The sequence below is a fragment of the Schistocerca serialis genome, chromosome 6 (genome assembly GCF_023864345.2).
Source record: "Schistocerca serialis cubense isolate TAMUIC-IGC-003099 chromosome 6, iqSchSeri2.2, whole genome shotgun sequence".
NCBI lineage: Eukaryota > Metazoa > Arthropoda > Insecta > Orthoptera > Acrididae > Schistocerca > Schistocerca serialis.
In genome coordinates, this window is record NC_064643.1 from 398,907,530 (window position 1) to 398,921,746 (window position 14,217).

The 14,217-nt window shown below is 44.2% G+C and overlaps 1 protein-coding gene and 1 non-coding gene across 3 annotated transcripts in view; both read left to right on the plus strand.

Moving 5' to 3' along the window:
- The window catches only part of LOC126484068 (hemicentin-2-like), a 1,942,222-nt gene that overhangs the window by 548,147 nt on the left and 1,379,858 nt on the right, over positions 1-14,217 (plus strand). The window lies entirely within an intron of this gene.
- On the plus strand, positions 10,186-10,260 carry Trnat-ugu (transfer RNA threonine (anticodon UGU)). The gene has a single exon. It is a non-coding gene; the product is annotated as a tRNA-Thr (tRNA).

The following is a 14,217-nucleotide window of genomic DNA, read 5'->3' on the forward strand; positions in this document are numbered from 1 at the left end:
TCATTGGTTGATTTTCGGTTTCTGTTGTCCTCTTCTTTATTTCCTGATTACTGGAACGCCGATCTGATGTTACAGCTCTCAGATACTTATACGTTTGACATGCCTCAACAGTATTCGCATCTGTGATAATGTCATGATGTTTGGTTCCCAAAGGCCGATATTCCGTTTTAGAAAAATTTATTGCTAATCCGGATTTATTGTTTCCGTACAAGTCTTCATAAACCTCTTTTAGAGATATATACTTTAATTATTTTGATCAAAGGTAATTATCAATAGCCGGCCCCTGTGGTCGAGCGGTTCTAGGCCCTTCAGTTTGGAACCGCGCTGCTGCTACGGTCGCAGGTTCGAATGCTGGCTCGGGCATGGATGTATGTGATGTCCTTAGGTTAATTAGGTTAAGGTACTTCTAAGTCTAGGGGACTGATGACCTCAGATGTTAAGTCCCATAGTGATAGAGCCATTTAATTATCAATAAATTTCTTCCAATAATACTCAGGAGAAACATATCGAAACTTTCCGTGCCGGCCGGGGTGGCCGAGCGGTTCTAGGCGCTTCAGTCTGGAACCGCGTGACAGCAATGGTCACAGATTAGAAACCTGCCTCGTGCATGGATGTGTCCGATGTCGTTGGGTTAGTTAGGTTTAAGTAGTTCTAAGTTCTAGGGGACCGATGACCTCAGCTGTTAAGTCTCATAGTGCTCAGAGCCATTTGAAACATTCCGTTCAGTACTATGGACAATTTTGTCGCGGTGGAATTCTTTTGCGTAAGAGCTCCGCCTGTGTGACTGTTTCTTGTCAGGTTCCGAGGAGCTGAGCGCCTGTTTCGAGTTGCGGCCGGGACAGGAGGCGGCCACGCGTGTCCGGTAGTTCTCTGGCCTTCCCCCGCCCCCGCCTTACCCCACACCACACCACAGCACAGCACAGTAGACCGCAGTGCCGCGCCGCCTCCCACGCCGCCTTTTTATTCCTGTCGGCCCCTTTTTTCCCGCCGGCTGGAGCGCCTTCCCCGCCCCTCGGCTGTCACCACGCTGCCAGACACGCCGGGCCGAATAATTTCCGCGGCGCGGCGCTGCGAACTGACGGAGCGCCCGCCGGACGCGCCGCGCATAATAAACAACGCCGCCGGGACTGCGCTGCTGAGCACAGTGCCGGTGGCGCCGGCAGGTGGGCGGGCGCGGCAGCTGGGCACGTTAGGTTTGTCTCCCGCGCGCCGAGTTGTTCCTCGCAAGTGATACGAGTGAAAAAGTAAACTCAGTTTGTCATGGCGCTGCAGAGCGAACGTTACCACCCGTGGCTGCATGCGCACACGTGCGCGCGCTTGTGTGTGTGTGTGTGTGTGTGTGTGTGTGTGTGTGTATGTGTGTGTGTGTGTGTGGTTTAAGCTGATGAACGAAACTACGCTGTAGCAGAGAGGCGCGGCACGACGCAATCAAATATTGTTTACACGAAATGTTACGAGCAAAAAAATGGTTCAAATGGCTCTGACTACTATGGGACTTAACATCTGAGGTCATCAGTCCCCTAGAACTTAGAACTACTTAAACCTAACTAACCTAAGGACATCACTCACATCCATGCCCGAGGCAGGATTCGAACCTGCGCCCGTAGCGGTGGCGGGGTTCCAGACTGAAGCGCCTAGAACCACTCGGCCACTCTGGCCGGCAACGAGGCGGCGGAACTGAGCGGTACAGCAGTGCGAGGCAAAGTTGACAAATTGGTCAACTATGCCGCTTCGTGTGGCACCGCATAGTTCCGTTCGCGCTAGTGTGGCATAACAAGCGTCACTGAACGTCATTCAAAACGTAGTTCTTTAGACGCGCGAAACAAAAGTTCTTTTACCAAAACAGCTTTAGACGACGAACAGTTGAGGGGGTCGGACGTCAAACGGGCCGACTTCGAGAAGGAGAAGCACCACAAGACATTTTAATTTGCACTGTCTATACATTTACAAATAAATTCATAAAACTTTGTCAGCAAGACCAGGAAGGATTCAGGATTCACACTCATAGCAGTGGAAGTTCAAAAACACGAAAACTAATATTTTTTTAATGTGAAATCTCATGATTTTTTTCGCTTACTGTTGGCTGCATTTGTTGCTGCTATTAGTACACTTTTCTTCATAAGTAGAGAGATTCTTCAATTAATTTTGCCCAGCATACAAACCATACTTACGGGTGTATGAAGCTCTAGAATTTATTCAATCTATGGAAAAATGAATGGGCTGTTACGTTTTAAACTTCGTGTTTAGAGAAAACTCGAATTTTATAGTTAATTATCTCAATTTTTACCACAGTTTTTAACAGATCTGGGAAATTTAGAGTTTCATATACCTGTAAGTATGGTTTGTATGCTAGGCAAAATTCATCGAAGAATCTCTCTTACTTATGAAGAAAACTGTACCTCCAGCAACAAATGCAGCCAGTACCAAGTGAAAAAAATGATGAAATTCCACACGTAAAAAAAAATTGTTATGTTTTTGAACGTCCTCTGCTATTAGTGTGAATCCTGAATCCTTCCTGGTCATGCTAACAAAGTTTTATGAATTTATTTGTAAATGTATAGACAGTGTAAATTAAAATGCCTTGTGGTGCCTCTCCTGCTCGAAGTCGGCCCGTTTCACGTCCTACCCCCCCTCCCCCCCTCCCCTTAACTGTACAAGTAAGAGCGAATATCCAGAGTTACATGCCCTTCAAAATGGAAATTATATGAATAGTACCACAAAAAGCAATATTTTGAAAGAAATGAAGTAAACAAAACGTACAAATTCCTGCCTCTGATATTTTTTATTTTGTGAAACGGACGATTGAAGTCTTTATTTTTTATGAATGCGTGCTTATTATTACATTGTTAGTACTTATTTTCTCTTCGACGACATACCCTGTTTACCACCTCATTTTGTCAGACGTAACCACCTTACGAAGAACTGAAATAAAAATGGTTCAAATGGCTCTGAGCACTATGGGACTCAACTGCTGAGGTCATTAGTCCCCTAGAACTTAGAACTAGTTAAACCTAACTAACCTAAGGACATCACAAACATCCATGCCCGAGGCAGGATTCGAACCTGCGACCGTAGCGGTCTCGCGGTTCCAGACTGCAGCGCCTTTAACCGCACGGCCACTTCGGCCGGCAAGAACTGAAATAATTTTTAAATCTATCCCGTATGTGGATAGCTTAATTTACGAAATTATCTTCTATATGGGGAAGGTCTCGCACTCGTATCGCCCTCCCGCCGGAACTTCGAGTCCTCCCTCGGGCACAGGTGTGTGTGTTGTTCGTAGCATAAGTTAGTTTAAGTAGTGAGTAAGTCTATGGACCGATGACCTCAGAAGTTTGATCCCTTAGGAGTTCACACACATTTGAACATTTAATTCGTATCTCCCCAGTCTCTTCATGGTCAAACAACACTGTGTCTGAGAAAATCGTGTAGCCACAAGTGGCAAGAATAATGGTCTTTGTATGTTCCGGGCATCAGACAGATATTTCGAGCCGGCCGGGGTGGCCGTGCGGTTCTAGGCGCTTCAGTCTGGAACCGCGTGACCACTACGGTCGCAGGTTCGAATCCTGCCTCGGGCATAGATGTGTGTGATGTCCTTAGGTTAGTTAGGTTTAAGTAGTTCTAAGTTCTAGGGGACTGATGACCTCAGAAGTTAAGTTCCATAGTGCTCAGAGCCATATTGACCGTCTTGTCTTAAATAAATGTATCAACAGCTGTGTCGCGCTTATATTTGAAATAATAAACAGCTCATTTTCTGAATGAGATTTTCACTCTGCAGCGGAGTGTGCGCTGATATGAAACTTCCGGGCAGATTAAAACTGTGTGCCGGACCGAGACTAGAACTCGAGTCTCGGTCCGGCACACAGTTTTAATCTGCCAGGAAGTTTCATATCAGCGCACACTCCGCTGCAGAGTGAAAATCTCATTCTGGAAACATCCTCCAGGCTGTGGCTAAGCGGCGTCTCCGCAATATCCTTTCTTTCAGGAGTGCTAGTTCTGCGAGGTTCGCAGAAAAGCTTCTGTAAAGTTTGGAAGGTAGGAGACGAGGTACTGGCAGAAGTAAAGCTGTGAGGACGGTGCGTGAGTCGTGCTTGGGTAGCTTAGTTGGCAGAGAACATGCCCGCGAAAGGCAATGGTCCCGAGTTCGAGTCTCGGTCCGGCACACAGTTTTAATCTGCCAGGAAGTTTCATATCAGCGCACACTCCGCTGCAGAGTGAAAATCTCATTCTGGAAACATCCCCCAGGCTGTGGCTAAGCGGCGTCTCCGCAATATCCTTTCTTTCAGGAGTGCTAGTTCTGCGAGGTTCGCAGAAAAGCTTCTGTAAAGTTTGGAAGGTAGGAGACGAGGTACTGGCAGAAGTAAAGCTGTGAGGACGGTGCGTGAGTCGTGCTTGGGTAGCTTAGTTGGCAGAGAACATGCCCGCGAAAGGCAATGGTCCCGAGTTCGAGTCTCGGTCCGGCACACAGTTTTAATCTGCCAGGAAGTTTCAGCTCATTTTCTGTTTTCTCACCTGTCTCGTTTCAATTTGACCGCCCCTTATAACAAGGACATCGCACTAGTAAAAGATGAAAGAACGCTAATGAGTCAATAATCGATCAACACGCTCTCCAGTTCGCACGTGACTATGTTTGTGTTGAATCTGTAACCTAAAAAGGTCATGACAGATGGTACAGTTCTCTGTGTCTCAGATCTTCAAAGTACTTAATATATAAAGGAGGGATTAGAAATTCTCTACACCTAGCTGTGTTTATTCTTTCCCTTTGTAGTTATTTGTGATCCAGGCACTCGCATAGTGGCGAAATCTGGGTTTAAACTTGTCGCGCACAAGAAGAGAAACACAGTGGTACAGAGGCGAACAATTAAGACCGCCGGTTGGGGCTGCTCTGCCTCTACGGCAGTTTCGTTGCGATCGCAGTTTAACGCGCGGGGGAGTACGCGAGAGTGGCGCGGCCTGTTTCTTGTGGGCTGTTTCCCGCAGCGCATGCCATCGATCGCCTGATTAAATCTCCGCCGCCGCCGCCGCCGTGTGGCGGCTAGCAGTGCCTGGCTGCGATCCAGCGGTCGCAGCCCCTCCCAGCCCCACCTCCCCCCACTAACAGCCCTTCGCTCCCGCCCTGTTTCTTGCGCTGCGCGAGGTACCACCACCCGACTCGTGAATAGGATGAGGCATTAATCACGGTTCGAACAACGACGCTTCCTCAGGTAAACATTTGCGCGCTCGACGGGATCTCATCGTCGTATCAACGAAACCAGTTGGCCTTTGTGTGCCTCGGATGCTTTGTGTCACGACTCTGCCTTCCAGGCCTTCTGTCCCCCGCCGAGAGTACAATACTGGCACAGCTCGCTACTTTTTCATTAATTAAGTGCAGTTCTCGAACACGTCATTTTATCAATGGAAGATGTATCGAGCTACAAAGCTGTATGTGCTGCCATTTTTAAGGCAAAAACTGAAATGAAAAGATTTTTTTGCCCCAAAAGACTTGGTAAGAAAATTGCTCGTAAAGTCTTTCCAAAGGAGGGTATCAGTGAACAGCAACAAGAGTAATATAAGGGTAGATGAATGTAGTCGAATTAAATCAGGCTATAGTGAGGGAATTATATTATAGAACGGAACACTAAAAGCAATGAATGAGTTTCTCTATTTGGTCAGTTAAATAACTGATGGTGATGTAATGACACATTCCGCCGCAGAGACATACAATACCTTAAAGGCTGCGCCAAAGATTAAATTGAGAGAGATGTAGAATATAATCTCTGTAATGTTCATATTGGATTCTCTTTTGTTTCATACTCCAGAAAGGAGTTAAGATACACTTTCCATTGTTACCTTGTAGGGGATGGACGTAATTTTCAATGTCTGCGGAAAGGCAGCCATCTTGTTAGTATTTATGGTTCGTGCGACGAGCAGAGCAAGTCATATTGTTTTGTGAATAAAAAATAGAACTATCTATGTTTTACGAGAATTATTCAAAGCGACGTAGCATTGTACTCTGGTTTCCACCGCCTTCGTGAAGTAAACCGATGCCGACTTAGGAAGATACACACGGTGAACAAAGAGAAGAACATCGATGGCGACTAATGAATTAATATTGTGGCAGAAGGACTAATTCTACGTCACTGTTGATTAATCAGAGTTCTCAACGAACGGGAAAGGATTATACCCCCACAAGGATATCAAGGAATTTTTTCATTAAAGGTTATATGTTATTTTATCAAAATTGAAATTATTCAACCTTGGATCACATAGTAAAAATGCTGTCATTAACATAAAAAAACTTGCGAACACGAAAAAAATATTCTAAGTCCGGTGTTCGTAGTTTAACAAGTACATTGAAAAAGACAGTCAGTTAGTGAAAAACATGTATTAAACTAGAAAACATAACTGAAGTTTCAATTAAACATCGAAATTAGTAACCAACTGGGGACGTATGCTAGCTTTAAAAGGCATAATTAACCACACCTAATGAAATATGTGTTACTGTGAGTCTTAACACTATAAAAGAGACCATACGGTACTTTTGTAGTCTAACTCTGTTATTTAAGAGCGAGGAACAATGACAAATTAGCGCGAAGGTCAGAGTTTGTTCGCCTGAGACGAGCAACAAACCGCGCGTCAAGGTTGCAATCCAACGCTCAGCTGATGAGCACGCGATAGCTGCATGGCAAGACGAGGGCATTGGCCGCGCTGCAGGCAGCGAGCCGGGGAGAAATCTTCCTCCCTCCCCTGTCCGATCAGCTGAGTGTATACAAAGCGCAAAGGCGCATGCGCGGTCGAGTCCAGATTAGTCCTTCCGCCACAATATTAATTCATCAGTCGCCATCGATGTTATTCTCTTTGTTCACCGTGTGTATCTTCCTAAGTCGGCATCGGTTCACTTCACGAAGACGGTGAAAACCAAGGAATACAATGCTACGTCGCTTTATATAGTTCTCGTAAAACTTAAATACTTCTCACTATTTTTTATTCACAAGACAATAAGATCTGCTCTGCTCGTCGCACAAACCATAAATACTAACAAGATGGCTGCTCTTCCGCACACATCAAAAATTACGTCATCCCCTACAAGGTAACAATCAAAAGTGTATGTTAACTCCTTCTTGGAGTATGAAACAAAAGAGAATCCAATATGAACATTACAGAGATTATATTCTACATCTCTCTCGATTTAATCTTTGGCGCAGCCTTTAAGGTATTGTATGTCTCTGCGTCGGAATGTGTCATTACAGTGGCCAAAAGAGAGACCATAGCACGGAGACTGACAATGGCAAGAAACACAAACCTGAAAATGAACAATATGTTAACATCTGATATAAATTTAAGTGTAGTTCTGAGGGTATTTGGAGTGTAGCCCTGGATGGCAGTGAAACGTGGACGATAAGCGGTTCAGACAGGACGAGAATGGCCTTTAAAATGTGGCTCCATAGAAGAATGCTGAATATTACCTGGGTAGATTGCGTAACTAATGACAAAGCCCAGAATGGAATTGGGATGAACAGAAACTTGTGGTATAATTTGAGCGAAAGAAGTGATCGGTTGGCAGGACACATTCCGATAATTTTCAGTTTACTACTGGAGGGAAATGTGGACAAGCGAGAGGAGGTAAAAATTGTGGAGGGAAACCAGGAGACGAATACAATAAGCAGGTTTAAATGGGTGGGGGTTACACTAGTAATGCAGGAAAGAAGGGGCTTGTTCAGGATAGATTAGCGTGGTGAGCTTCATCAAACCACATAGTAAAACTACTTACATGCTTCAGCTGCACTCTTTTTGGAGGAAATTTTCTTTATTATGTACGTAACAATAATGATACAATCATGCAGTAGTCCTCAGCATGAGTTATTCTATTTCTGGCCATTGATTGTGATCATTTAACCTACATCACATTCAACCTTTTTAATGGGCCTTTCCTACCAAGCTGTGAGGGCCTATATTTTCGACAATAACGGTCGGCGGACTATTGAGTGAGGGGAAAAGTTGAAGCTTCCTTCCGGGTAAATTCAAAGGCTTCAATATCATCATAACTGTCATTGCCTTCTATGTCGCTAGCCGTCAAGCTAAACAGTATGCAAGGTCAAAACATAAAATATATAGGGCAGGGATTACCATTTACGTTACCTTTCCCAATCGCGAACTTATAAAGGTGCTTCGAAGCGAGTTGCAGTTTTAAGGTACTAAACATTAACATCAGTGAAGAAACAATATTTTAGAAGTAACATTGTTGAACTATTTTATTACACAGCGAGAAATTGGAAGATAAATTTGTTGTGTGCTTTTTCGAGTGTTTACTTTTGCTCCGAGCTTATTGCAAACTCGGTCGCAGGTTCGAATCCTGCCTTGGGCATGGATGTGTGTGATGTCCTTAGGTCAGTTAGGTTTGAGTAGTTCTAAGTTCTAGGGGACTGATGACCTCAGAAGTTAAGTCACATAGTGCTCAGAGCCTTTTTTTATTGAAAACTAGCTGATAATTGGTGAGTGCAGTTCGCACAAGTTCACTTAAATCTGCATCTACATCTATAGCCATACTCTACGAACCTCCTTGATGTGCATGTTAGAGGGTACGTCCCATTGTACCAATTAGCAGGGTTTCTTTCCGTTCCATTCACGTAAGGAGCGTGGGAAGAGTGATTGTTTGAATACCTTATAGGGAGTTGTAATTATTGTAATCTGGGCCTCATGATACGTATGAGAGCAATACATAGGGGCTTGTACTATGTTCGTGGAATTATCATTCAAAGCCGTTTCTTGAAACTTTGTTACTGGACTTTCTCGGGATAGTTTACGTCTACCTTCAGGAGTTTGCCAGATCAGTTTCTCCAGCATGTCTGTAACACTTTCTCACGTGTGAAACGAACCTGTGACCATTCGTGCTACCTTTCTCTGTGTATGTTCAGTATCCCCTTTTAGTCTTGTTTGGTACGGTTTCCACACGCTTCAAGAACATTCTTGAATGGGTGCACAAGTGATTTGGAAGCAAACTGCTTTGTAGACTATCGCTCTTCCCCAGTTTTCTATCAATAAACCGAAGTCTACCACGTGCTTTCCTCACAAACGATCCTATGTGATCACTCCATTTCATGTCCCTACTAAGTATTACATCCAGGTATTTGCGTGATTGGCAGAGTCCAACTGTGACTCGTTGATATTATAATGTTAGGATACTACGTTTTCTTTTCATTTTGTGAAATGCACAATTTTAAAGCCAGAACATGTAGAATCTAAATATTTTCAATATCCACTTAACTACATATGACGGTAGTATCTGTTCCCGAAAGAACAGTTACCGTGGATGACCGTGCAGCTTTGCTAGAAATGAAATGATAATTAAATGGACACCCTAGCTGCAAACAGGCGTTGATGTACTTCATTGGGGACATGTTGAATATGTGTGCCCCGACTGGGACTCGAACCCGAGATCTCCTGCTTACACGGCAGACGCTCTATCCATCTGAGCCACTGCGGGCACAGAGGATAGTGCGTCTGCAGGGACTTGTCCCTTGCACGCTCCCCGTCAGATCCACATTCCCAACATGTCCACACCACTACATTCGTAATGCGCCTAATAGATGTTTGCCCATCATACTCATTACTCGTGGCAGATTAATCTACCAAGTCCCGTACAAGTTCGGGCATAGCGTGTGCGTTCGCACAAGAAGGTCAATGGCCGGGAAGCCATATTTTTTAACTATATATGACGGTAGTATCTGTTCCCGAAAGAACAGTTACCGTGGATGACCATGCAGCTTTGCTAGAAATGAAATGATGGATAGAGCGTCTGCCATGTAAGCAGGAGATCCCGGGTTCGTGTCCCGGTCGGGGCACACATTTTCAACATGTCCCCAATGAAGTACATCAACGCCTGTTTGCAGCTAGGGTGTCCATTTAATTATCATTTCATTTCTAGCAAAGCTGCATGGTCATCCACGGTAACTGTTCTTTCGGGAACAGATACTACCGTCATATATAGATAAAAAATATGGCTTCCCGGCCATTGACCTTCTTGTGCGAACGCACACGCTACGCCCGAACTCGTACGGGACTTGGTAGATTAATCTGCCACGAGTAATGAGTATGATGGGCAAACGTCTATTAGGCGCACTACGAATGTAGTGGTGTGGACATGTTGGGAATGTGGATCTCACGGGGAGCGTGCAAGGGATGAGTCCCTGCAGACGCACTATCCTCTGTGCCCGCGGTGGCTCAGATGGATAGAGCGTCTGCCGTGTAAGCAGGAGATCTCGGGTTCGAGTCCCGGTCGGGGCACACATTTTCAACATGTCCCCAATGAAGTACATCAACGCCTGTTTGCAGCTAGGGTGTCCATTTAATTATCATTTCAATATCCACTTGTTATGCAGGCGGTGCTAAAAATTGTGAGTTAAATTTGCTCAAATGCCAAAACATACTGACAATTCAACTCCTTCATAGAAGAAATCAGCAATGGCGACGTTCCTGATGACGCGTCCTGATATCGTTAGTTAGATAGCTATCAGTTAGTAATACTCAGATTTTTCCAGTTACTGCACTCAGTCAGGCAATTTCTGCAAGAAAAGGAAAAACTTCCCCTCGGCTTGATAAACCACATTGGCTATTACATAGAGCCTTTTTTACTTACGTTGTTCAGCTTTTGCAAACACTGAAATATTATTACAAGGAAGAGATAAACTTATTTCTGATTTAGTGCAGCCTGTGTTCAGCTTTCATAATAAATTACGACTCTTTCGGACAGACTTACAGATTAAAACATTTGCTCATTTCATATGGATGAAGAAAATTACAGAAAGCAGTCCTTTAGTAAAGGTGTAGATGCAAGATGATTACTTAAGCGGAATATATGGGTTTTCTGAAGACATAAATGTCTGGTTTAGCGATCTGAGGGCACTTAAACATTGAGTTTCATTCTTGGAAAATCCTTTCCTCGTTGCTATTGTGAGAATATGGCTGTCCCATTTCGCCATCAGTTACTAAGGCTTCGCAGCTGTGCCGTTGTAGCTACTGGAACTTCAAGAGGACAAAGGAGTAGGGTTCTTTAGCTGTTTTGGGAGATGGTTCTAGAATAAAGACATCCACTAACAAGACAGTGTGCCAAGAGATTGATCTCTATTTTTGCGACCACTTATATGTGTGAATCACTGTACACAACACTCAAGTTTATCAAATCTAAACATGGATCGTTCCTATCTAATGAACAAGTACAGAAAGTTGGTGGAACATGAAATTGATAGCAGTGAGATTTTTGGGGAAACTTGAATTGTATATCGAAAGGATAGGCTAACGGGAAATGGAGGCGATATACTTGTCGCTGTAGTCAAGAAACTGAAAACCACCAATACAGAAACTGAAACTTCGTGTGAGCTTCTTTCGGCAAGACTCAGTATCAGGGGTGGGCATAAAATGATAACAAGATCCTTCTATCACCCACCAGACCTATCTCCAAATGTAAGCGAAAGCCTCAGAGAAAACCTCAGTTTACTTGTACGTAAGTTCCCCAATCACACTGTAATCATAGGTGGAGACTGATCATCCGACATTCAGTTGGGGAACGTCTTTCAGAATATCCATAGAGAAACTGGTATCAGTGACCATGACACAGTGGTCGCAAGAATGATTACCAAAGCAGTAAGGACAACTAAAACAAGCAAAAAGATATATACACTACTAGCTATTAAAATTGCTACCCCACGAAGATGACGTGCTACAGACGTGAAATTTAACCGACAGGAAGAAGATGATGCGATATGCTAATGATTAGCTTTTCAGAGCATTCACACAAGGTTGGAGCCGGTGGCGACACCTACAACTTGCTGACATGAGGAAAGTTTCCAACCGATTTCTCATACACAAACAGCTGTTGACCGGTGTTGTCTGGTGAAACGTTGTTGTGATGCCTCGTGTAAGGAGGAGAAATGCGTACCATCACTTTTCCGCCTTTGATAAAGCTCGAATTGTAGCCAATCGCGATTGCGGTTTATCGTATCGCGACATTGCTGCTCGCGCTGGTTGAGATCCAATGACTGTTAGCAGAATATGGAATCGGTGGGTTCAGCAGGGTAATACGGAACGCCGTGCTGGATCCCAACGGCCTCGTATCATTAGCAGTCAAGATGACAGGCATCTTATCCGCATGGCTGTAATGGATCGTGCAGCCACGTCTCGATCCCTGACTCAACAGATGGGGACGTTCGCAAGACAAAAACCATCTGCACGAACAGTTCGACGACGTTTACAGCAGCATGGACTATCAGCTCGGAGACCATGGCTGCGTTTACCCTTGACGCTGCATCACAGACAGGAGCGCCTGCGATGGTGTACTCAACGACGAACCTGGGTGCACGGATGGCAAAACGTCATTTTTTCGGATTAATCCAGGTTCTGTTTTTAGCATCACGATGGCGCATCCGCGTTTGGCGACATCGCTGTAAACGCACATTGGAAGCGTGTATTCGTCATCACCATACTGGCGTATCACCCGCCATGATGCTATGGGGTGCCATTGGTTACACGTCTCGGTCACCTCTTGTTCGCATTGATGGCATTTTGAACAGTGGACGTTGCATTTCAAATGTGTTACGACCCGTGGTTCTACCCTTCATTCTATCTCTGCGAAACCCTACATCCAGCAGGATAATGCACGACCGCATGTTGCAGGTCCTGTACTGGCCTTTCTGGATACGAAAATGTTCGACTGCTGCCCTGGCCAGCACATTCTCCCGATCTCTCACCAATTGAAAACGTCTGATCAATGGTGGGCGAGCAACTGGCTCGTCACAATACGCTAGTCACTACTCTTGATGAACTGTGGTATCGTGTTGAAGCTGCATGGGCAGCTGTACCTGTACACGCCATCCAAGCTCTGTTTGACTCAATGCCCAGGCGTATCAAGGCCGTTATTACGGCCACAAGTGGTTGTTCTGGGTACTGATTCCTCAGGATCTATGCACCCAAATTGCGTGAAAATGTAATCACATGTCAGTTCTAGTATAATATATTTGTCTAATGAATACCCGTTTATCATTGCATTTCTTATTGGTGTAGTAATTTTAATGGCCAATGGTGTATGTTCAATAAACTAGATACAACATCAGTAGAGTCATCTCGGAATGAGGAACTTGAAGCATCCAGCATAGAGCAAGACCTTGTAGAGGAATTATGGCTCATGTTTAAAGAATAGTTGAACAGTTAATAATGATCAGTTCATAATGGGAGGTACCATCCATTATTTGCAGTCATTGTTAAAAACCTTCTAAAAAAGCAGACACAACTGCATAATAGAGTAAAACAAAGCATATGACTACAGATGGAGAGGGGCTGAATGAAACGCGTTCGGCTGTCAAGAGAGCCATGTTTGAAGCCTTCGCTACCTACCGCAGCGGAATATTGTCAAATAATCTTTCACAGAACTCAAGGAAATTCTGGTCTTATATAAAGGGTGTTAATAGCACCGAAGTTAGTGTCCGGTCCCTAGTGAATGAGACGGGAATTAGAATTGAAGCTAGCAAAGAAGAAGCTAAATTGCTTAACTATGTTTCCAAATGTCCCTTTACAAAAGAAAACCCAGAATAATTGCGTCAATTTAATCCTCGTGCCACTGTAAAGATGAGTGAAATCAATATTAGTGTCAGTGGTGTTGAGTAACAGCTGAAGTCTTTAAAACTGAGCCAAGCTCCAGGACCCGATTTAATCCCAATTAGATTCTATATTGAATATACGGCTGCGTTAGCCCCTCCACTAAATATAATCCATCGTAGATCCCTCGCACAAAAGACCATGAATAGTAGTTGGAAGAAAGCACAGGTCACACCTGTCTCCAAGAAGGGTAGTAGAAGTGACCTACACAACTACCATCCTACATCTTTGCCATCGATTTGTTGTAAAATCATAGAAGATACTCTCAACTTAAGCACAATGACGTTTCATGAACAGAATGACCTGATCAAAACCAGTCAGCAAGGGAGGATTCCAAAAACACCAATTATGTGAAACTCAACGCTTAATTTTTTCACATGACGTACTGAAAGTTTTTGATCAAGGCCGTCAGGTAAATGCAGTACCACACCTATGCTTATGGTCCAAAGTTAGATCATTTGGGCTATCAAGTGAAATTTGTGACTATATTGGGGACTTTTTGGCAGAGAAGACACAGCACGTTATTTTGGATGGAGATGCGTCATCAGATGTAGAAGTAATTTTGAGTGCGTCCCAGGGAAGTGTGTTGGGACC